General features: G+C 38.8%; 1 pseudogene; it reads left to right on the top strand.

Annotated features, from left to right (window-relative positions):
• The first annotated feature begins 418 nt into the window (after positions 1 to 418).
• LOC141373700 (NADH dehydrogenase [ubiquinone] 1 alpha subcomplex subunit 13 pseudogene) lies at positions 419 to 6,606 on the top strand (annotated as a pseudogene).
• The last annotated feature ends 2,699 nt before the right edge of the window (positions 6,607 to 9,305 follow it).

The raw sequence follows: 9,305 nt of genomic DNA, 5'->3' as shown, positions 1-9,305 counted from the left end.
CTAGTTACCTCATACAACTGGAATCATTCAGTATTTGTCATTCTGGGACTAGCTTATTTCACTTTAGCATACCATCCTACAGGTTCATCTATGTTGTGCCACGGATCAGAACTTCTTTCCTTTTTAATGCTGAGTCATATTCCATTGTGTATATACCACATTTTGTTTATCCATTCATCCATCAGTGGGTGCTGCGGTTGCTTCCACCTTTTGGCTCTTGTGAATAATGCTACTATGAACATGAGTGTATAAATATTTGTCCAAGTCCCCACTGTCAATTCTCTTATATTTTCAGAAGTGGAATTACTGGATCATATGGCAAATCTACTTTTAATTTTTTGAGGAATCATCATACTTTTTTCCACAGCATCCAGCACTGTTTTTAAGCCTCAATTTTTTTCACCTGTAAAGTGGGGTTATGGTACCAAAATCAAAAAGGTGCGTATTTAGGAAGTATTAAAACTGGCTCAAAAGGAAAGAGAACATCTGCGCAAGCCAATAACATTGACCTTAGTGAAATTTAATCCTCAGTCACACCTGCTCACAAAAAAGTCCCAAAACCAGTAGTTAAGTTTAAAGGCAAGTTTTATCAAAATCAAGAAAAAGAAAACTAACCAATTCATTTAATACAGCTGGTATAACCTTAGAAGGTCCATTCATATAATACTCTATTGATTTTCTTATACTGTCTGTCTCTACAACAATCTCTAAAATGATGCATTATAGTTAGGATTATACACACATAGCTGAATATGGAACAATATATCAGCACAGTTTATGAATTAAATAATAATTTAGTGTTCAAACTAGAAATTGAGAGGAAAATACATAAAATGCTCTATTAGAATTGCTGGGCCAAGAAGGCATGTGTATATGCACTTTAGAATCCTAGAAATCAAAGGCTAAATTGTCGTACCATAGGATAGACTGGAAGTACCATGGGTAATCTGGGAAGGTTTAAAGAGCAAGCTTCACAGAGTGCACAATATGGGCATTGATGTGCACCAAAAACATAAGATACCTAGGAATAAAACTAACCAAAGAGGTAAAAGATCTGTACTCTGAAAACTATAGAATACTTATGAAAGAAACCAAAGAGAACACAAAGGCATGGGAAAAAATTCCATGCTCATGAATTGGAAGAACATACATTGTTAAAATGTCTATACTATTCAATGTAATCTATACATTTAATGCAATCCCTATCAAAATACCACCATCATCTTTCAGAGAGCTAGAACAAAAATCCTAAAATTAATATGGAACCACCAAAGACCATGAATAGCCTAAGCAATCCTGAAAAAGAAAAGCAAAGTGGGAGACATCACAATTCTGGACTTTGAGCTTTATTACAAACCTGTAATCATTAAGACAGTATGGTACTGGCACAAAAACAGACATATACATCAACAGAACAGAACAGAGAACCCAGAAATGGACCCACAACTATATGGTCAACTAATCTTTGACAAAGCAGGAAAGAATATCCAGTGGAAAAAAGACAGTCTCTTCAACAAATCATATTGGGAAAACCGGACAGCCACATGCAGAAGAATGAAACTGGACCACCTTCTTATACCACACATAAAAATAAACTCAAAATGGATGAAAGACCTAAATGTGAGACAGGAATCCATCAAAATCCTAGAGGAGAACACAGGCAGCAACCTCTTTGACTTTGGCCACAGCAACTTCTTACTAGACACATCTCCAGAGGCAAGGGAAACAAAAAGCAAAAATGAACTATTGGGACTTCATCAACATAAAAAGCTTCTGCACAGAAAAGGAAACCATCAACAAAACTAAAAGGCAGCTTATGGGATAGGAGATGATATTTGCAAATGACATATCTGATAAAGGGTTAGTACCCCAAATCTATAAAACTCAACTTATCAAACTCAACACCCAAAAAACAAATAATCCAGTTAAGAAATAGGCAGAAGAACATGAACAGACATTTTTCCAAAGAAGACACCCAGATAGCTAACAGACACATGAAAACAGATGTTCAACATCACTCATCATCAAGGAAAAACAAATCAAAACCATGATGAGATACCACCTCTCACCATTCAGAATGGCTAAAATTAACAACACAGGAAACAACAGATGTGGGCAAGGATGTGGAGAAAGGGGAACCCTCTTACATTGTTAGTGGGAATGCAAACTGGTGCAGCCACTCTGGAAAACAGTATGGAGGTTCATCAAGAAGTTAAAAATAGAACCACCCTATGATCCAGCAATTGCACTAGTAGGTATTTACCCAAAGGATACAAAAATATAGATTCAAAGGGGCACATGCACCCCAGTGTTTATAGCAGCATTATCAACAATAGCCAAACTATGGAAAGAGCCCAAGTGTCCACTGACTGATGAAGGGATAAAGAAGAGGTGGAATATGTGTATGTGTATGTATATGTGCATATGTATACATATGTTATGTATATGTGTATGTGTGCCTATACACATACACATACACCCACACTGGAATATTACTCAGCCATCGAAAAAGAATGAAATTTTGCCATTTGCAGCAACATGGATTGGGCTAGAGTGTATTATGCTAAGCAAAATAAGTCAGTCAAAGACAATATCATTGTATTTCACTCATATGTGCAATTTAGGAAACAAAACAAATGAACATGTGGGAAGGGGAAAAAAAGAGAAAAAGAGAGGGAGAGGCCAACCATAAGAGACTCTTAAGGATAGAGAACAAATCGAGGACTGATGGAGGGATATGGGGGATGGGCTAAATAGGTGATGGGTATTAAGGAGGGCATTTGTTACGATGAGCACTGGGTGTTACATATAAGTTACGAATCACTGAATTCTACTCCTGAAACCAATAGTACATTGTATGTTAGCTAACTAAAATTTAAATAAAAATTTGGAAGAAAAAATAGGCTTATTTGTGGGCTAGAGCCCAATTTATGAAGTGCTTTCATATGCATAGTGGTGGTTCAGTGTGGAGCAGGGTGTATGGGAGCTTGACACATAGGTCTAGTGAAGAAAGGGCACCACTTGGAGCCCTGGGAGGGGGCATGGAGAGAGAACAGAGTGGATGGGGCCTGATAACGGCCAGCCCACAAGTCAAGCAGGTAAGGAAGGAGACGCCAGGATGCCTTGTGAAGCATCAGAGTTTTCTCTCAGGGGAATGCTGGGACAAGACAGGACATCTGAAATCACAGAGTGGCTGGAGAGTGCAGCCTCTGTCAGCCATGTGAGCAAGACTAAGTGGTGGCTGACAACCAGGACAGTGACAAAGGACAAGAGAACCGTATAGGAATGTTAGAGGCCCCAGTAACATCTTAGTTTTAGGCAGTAAGAGATTATGAGGCTCAGCAGGGAGCTTGGAGCACTGAGAAAAGTGGTTCCATGAACAGGAGATAAAGTGAGAAAAATCATGAGCTTAAGCTTTGAATGTATTGAGTTTGAGAAGATGGTGAGAACATCTGACGTACAAGGTCTTAGCTGGATGGATGAAGAGAAATGAGGACAAGATGAGAAAAGAGCTGGCCAATGAGCAGAGGGCTTAGGCACTGTTGCCTCCAAGGTGTGCCAAGATCACCACGGAGTCATGGTTGAGAAAAAATCAAGACAGACCTCAGAACTGCGATGAAGGAAAACCAGCTAAGAAACTCATTGGGCATTAATGCTCAAATGCATTTTTCTAAGCGTTGCTGGGTTTTAATGGGATTTCTTCCATAAAACAGCTATTCAGAGACTCTTCTGGATTCTGCAAATGGTTTCTCTTACCACATTTTATTTACTAAAGGAATAAGTTTTTTAAAATTAGAAATAAGGAAGTCTTGCTAGATTTTTTTTAATAAGGATAGTGCTACTTTGGTGACTCTCATTTCTTCACCAGTAGCAGGAACTCTTTAATGGCTGATTACATATTTTAAAGGTCCACAAAAGCAGGTTTCCTCCTCAGCCATAATAAACTCCCTCCCACACTGTTCTTTTAAACACCATTTTTTTATTTAAATAAAATTAATTGACATATAGTGCATTATTAGTTTCAGAGATAGAGTTCAGTGATTCATCAGTCTAATACAATACCCATTGCTCATTACATCACGTGCCCTCCTTAATGTCCATCACCCAGTTACCCTATGCCCCCACCCTCTCCCCTCAACCAACCCTCAGTTTGTTTCCTATGATTTAAGAGTCTCTTATGGTTTGTCTCCCTCTGATTTTGCCTTGTTTTATTTTTCCCTCCCTTCCAAGCTGTGATCCTCTGTTTTGTTTCTTAAATTCCACATATGAGTGAGATCATATAATTGTCTTTCTCTGATTGACCTTCACTTAGCACAATACCCTCTGGTTCCATCCACAATGCAAATAGCAAGAATTATTTTTTTTTTTGTGGCTGAGTAGTATTCCATTGTATGTATATACATATGTGTGTGTGTGTGTATACACACACACACACACCACTTTATCCATTCATCTGTTGATGGACATCTGGGCTCTTTTCATAGTTTGGCTGTTGTGGACATTACTGCTATAAATATTGGAGTGCAGGTGTCCCTTTGGACCCCTACATTCTTATCTTTGGGGTAAATACCCAGTAGCGCAATTCCTGGGTCATAGGGTAGCTCTATTTTCAACTTTTTGAGGAACTGCCATACTGTTTTCCAGAGTGGCTGCCCCAGTTTGCATTCCCACCAACAGTGTAAGAGGGTTCCCCTTTCTCCGCATCCTCACCAATATTTGTCGTTTCCTGAGTTGTGAATTTTAGCCATTCTGACTGGTGTGAGGTGGTATTCATTGTGGTTTTGATTTGTATTTCCCTGATGCCAAGTGATGTGGAGCATTTTTTTCATATGTCTATTGGCCATTTGGTTATCTTCTTTGGAGAGACGACTGTTCATGTCTTCTGTCCATTTCTTTACTGGATTATTTGTTTTTTGAGTGAGTTTGATAAGTTCTTTATAGATTTTGGATACTAGCCCTTTATCTGATAAGACACTTGCAAATATTTTCTCCCATTCTGTGGGCTGTTTTGGTTTTGTTGACTGTTTCCTTTGCTGTGTAAAATCTTTTTATCTTGATGGAAGTCCCAATAGTTCATTTTTGCCTTTGTTTTCCTCGCCTTCGGTGATGTGTCTAGCAAGAAGTTGCTGCGGCCAAGGTCACAGAGGTAGCTGCCTGTGTTCTCCTCTAGGAGTTTGATGGATTCCTGTCTCACATTTAGGTTTTTCATCCATTTTGAGTCTATTTTTATGTATGGTGTAAGAAAATGGTCCAGTTTCATTCTTCTGCATGCAGTTGTCCAATTTATCCAAGACCATTTGTTGAAGAGGTTGTCTTTTTTCCATTGGATATTCTTTCCTGCTTTGTCGAAGATTAGTTGACCACAGCAGTGAGTGTTCTTTTATGGGTTCTCTATTCTGTTCCATTGATCTATGTGTCTGTTTTGTGCAAGTACCATACTATCTTGATGATTACAGCTTTGTAACAGAGCTTGAAGTCCAGCATTGTGATGCCACCAGCTTTGGTTTTCTTTTTCAACATTCCTCTGGCTATTTGGGATTTTTTTCTGGTTTCATATAAATTTTAGGATTATTTGTTCCAGCTCTGTGAAAAAAAGTTGATGGTATTTTGATAGGATTGCATTGTAAGTACAGATTGCTCTAGGTAGCATAGACATTTTAACAATATTTGTTCTTCCAATCCATGAACATGGAACGTTTTTCCATTTCTTTATCTTCCTCAATGTCTTTCATGAGTGTTCTATAGTTTTATGAATATAGATCCTTTGCCTCTTTGGTTAGTTTTATTCCTAGGTATCTTACAGTTTGAGGTATAATTGTAAATGGGATCGACTCCTTAATTTCTTAATTTCTCTTTCTTCGGTCTCATTGTTAGTGTATAGAAATGCAACTGATTTCTGTGCACTGATTTTATATCCCGCCATGTTGCTGAATTCCTGTATGAGTTCTAGCAATTTTGGGGTGGAGTCTTTTGGGTTTTCCACATAGAGTATCATGTCACCTGCGAAGAGTGGGACTTTGTAACATAGTCTAGAAAGGAGCAGAGACAATCTGCAGAAACAATGATTTTACAGGCAATACAATGGCACTAAATTCATATCTTTCAATAGTTACTCTGAATGTAAATGGGCTAAATGCCCCAGTCAAAACACACAGGGTATCAGATTGGATAAAAAAGCAAGACCCACCCGCCGGGGGGTTATAGCCCCATCGACTACAAGCGGAACCTCCCTCGTCGGGGACTGTCGGGCGCTTGCAGATTGAGGACTTCGAGGCCCGCATCGTGCTGATGCCACTGTTGCAGGCAGAGAAGGACCGGAGGGTCTTGCAGATGCTTCGAGAGAACCTGGAGGAGGAGGCCATCATCATGAAGGATGTGCCTGACTAGAAGGTGGGTGAGTCTGTGTTCCACACAACGCGCTGGGTGACTCCCATGATGGGCGAGCTCTATGGGCTGTGCACAAATGAGGAGATTCTCAACGCCACCTACGGCTTCATGTGGTACACGTAGGGGTCTGCTCCCCTCTGACCACTTGGACCCCCTACACCCTCCCCACTGGGAAAGAATAAATGCTCTGGAGACCTGAAAAAAAAAAAAAAAGCAAAACCCATCAATATGCTTTCTATAAAAGACTCATTTTGGACCCAAAGGCACCTCTAGATTGAAAGTGAGGGAGTGGAGAACCATTTATCATGCTAATGGACATCGAAAGAAAGCTGGGGTTGCAATCCTTATATCAGACAAATTAGATTTTAAATCAAAGACTGTAATAAGAGACAAGGAAGGACATTATATCATACTTAAAGGGTCTATCCAACAAGAATGTCTAACAATTGTAAATATTTATACACCTAACATGGGAGCAGCCAACTGTATAAATCAATTAATAACAAAATTAAAGAAACACACTGATAATAATACAATAATAGTAAGGGACTTTAATACCCCACTCACTGCAATGGACAGATCATCCAAGCAGAAGATCCACAAAGAAACAAGGGCTTTGAATGACACACTGGACCACATGGACTTCACAGATACATACAGAGCATTCCATCCTAAAGCAACAGAATACACATTCTTCTCGAGTGCACCTGGAACATTCTCCAGCATGGATCACATACTGGGTCACGAATCAGGTCTCAACCAGTACCAAAAGACTGGGATTATTCCCTGCATATTTTCAGACCACAATACTTTCAAACTTGAACTCAATCACAGGAGGAAATTTGGAAGGAACTCAAATAGTTGGAGGTTAAAGAGCACCCTACTAAAGAATGAATGGGTCAACCAAGAAATTAAAAAAGAATTTAAAAAATTCATGGAAACAAATTAAAATGAAAACAAAACTGTTCAAAATCTTGGGGATGCAGCAAAGGTGGTCCTAAGAGGGAAGTAGATAGCAATACAAGCCTTTCTCAAGAAACAAGAAAGGTCTCAAATACACAACTTAACCTTACACCTAAAGGAGCTGGAGAAAGAACAGCAAATAAAGCCTAACCCCAGCAGAAGAAGAGAATTAATAAAGAATAGAGCAGAAATCAAGGAAATAGAAACCAAAAGAACAGATCAATGAAAGTAGGAGCTGGCTCTTTGAAATAATAAGATTGATAAACCAACCAACACCTAAGAAATACAAACAACTATAAGAACACGAGGACCCTGAGCAGATTCAACTATATGCCAACAAATGAGGCAATCTGGAAGAAATGGATGCATTTCTAGAGACATATAAACTACAAACTGAAACAGGAAGAAATAGAAAACCTGAACAGGCCCATAACCAGCAAGGAAATTGAAGCAGTCATCAAAAATCTCCCAACAAACAAGAGTCAAGGGCCGGATGGCTTCCCAGGGGAATTCTACCAAACATTTAAAGAAGAATTAATATCTATTCTTCTGAAGCTCTTTCAAAAAATAGAAATGGAAGGAAAACTTCCAAACTCTTTCTATGAGGTCAGTATTACCTTGATTCCAAAACCAGACAAAGACTCCACCAAAAAGGAGAATTACAGACCAATACCCCTAATGAACATTTGATGCAAAAATTCTCACCAAGATACTAGCCAACAGGATCCAACAGTACATTAAAAGGATTATTCACCACGACCAGGTGGGGTTTATTCCTGGGCTGCAAGGGTGGTTCAACATCCACAAGTCAATCAATGTGATACACTACATTAATATAAAGGACAAGAACCATATGATCTTCTCAATAGATGCAGAAAAATCACTTGACAAAATACAGCATCCTTTCTTGATTAAAATTCTTCACAGTGTAGGGATAGAGGGAACATACCTCCATATCATAAAAGCCATATATGAAAAGCCACAGTGAATCTCATTCTGTGAAATGAATTTTCCCCTAAACAGGAACACGGCAGAGATGTCCACTCTCATCACTGTTGTTCAACATAGTACTAGAAGTCCTACCCTCAGCAATCAGACAACAAAAAGAAATAAAAGGCATCCAAATCCCTATACTGTTATCTACTTTTCCCTTCCTTGGAACTGTGGCTGGAAGCATTTCTGCCCTGCCCCCAACCCAGGACTCTTTCACAACTACAACCTTTGTTGTTTATATATCAGCTTCAGAATCACTTGTTCCTAATGGCACAATATCTCTAGTGCAGTTCCAAATGTCTAAATGCAGCAACACCCTCAGCAGAAAGCATCAGGACGTTTTCTTAGGTTGGACAGCACTGAAATGCAAAGTGAATGTGGTCACATCTAACACCTTCTAGTAGCCATTTTTAATTAAGTATATTTTGAAGCCTTAAGGTTTCTCTATCAAGTTAATATTTCATATAATTTCCAAAATTCCAAAAATACCACATAAATTTCAAGTCTGTGTAGTTCATGTCTCTGTTTTACTGTGTGCAGTTACATATTTATCTTCCAATGTTGCTGATGTCTTCCCTAGGCCGCCCTGTGCAGCACTGACTGCTCTAGTTAGGGACCTGCCATTGTTCTTAATGGCTCTTAGTTACAATTCATTTTCCCCTCAGACCCTATATGCTCCTCAGTGATCCTCTAAGTTGTTTCACAGCTCCTGGAAGGTCTATATTGTGTTGGATATTTCTTAGGCATTTCTCTCAGAGCTAACATAATTAGGGCTTGTGTAAGATAATTAGTAATTACTGAATATTAGTTTATCATTCTTTCTAAAAGTACCTCAGCAGTGTAGTTCTTCCCATAAATATCAAAACTTCTTTACAAATGTAATTCCTCTGAACCATCTAATAAGCATAAAACAAAGAGGCAAATAAGCCTCTTCCACAAGGTATTCTCAAAAGAAGTTCTAG

The sequence above is a fragment of the Callorhinus ursinus genome, unplaced genomic scaffold, assembly GCF_003265705.2.
Source record: "Callorhinus ursinus isolate GAN/ISIS: 27379988/994484 unplaced genomic scaffold, GSC_fseal_2.0 scaffold11, whole genome shotgun sequence".
NCBI classification, from domain to species: domain Eukaryota; kingdom Metazoa; phylum Chordata; class Mammalia; order Carnivora; family Otariidae; genus Callorhinus; species Callorhinus ursinus.
Note: the sequence above shows the minus strand (reverse complement) of the source record. Positions and strands in the feature narration are given on the sequence as shown.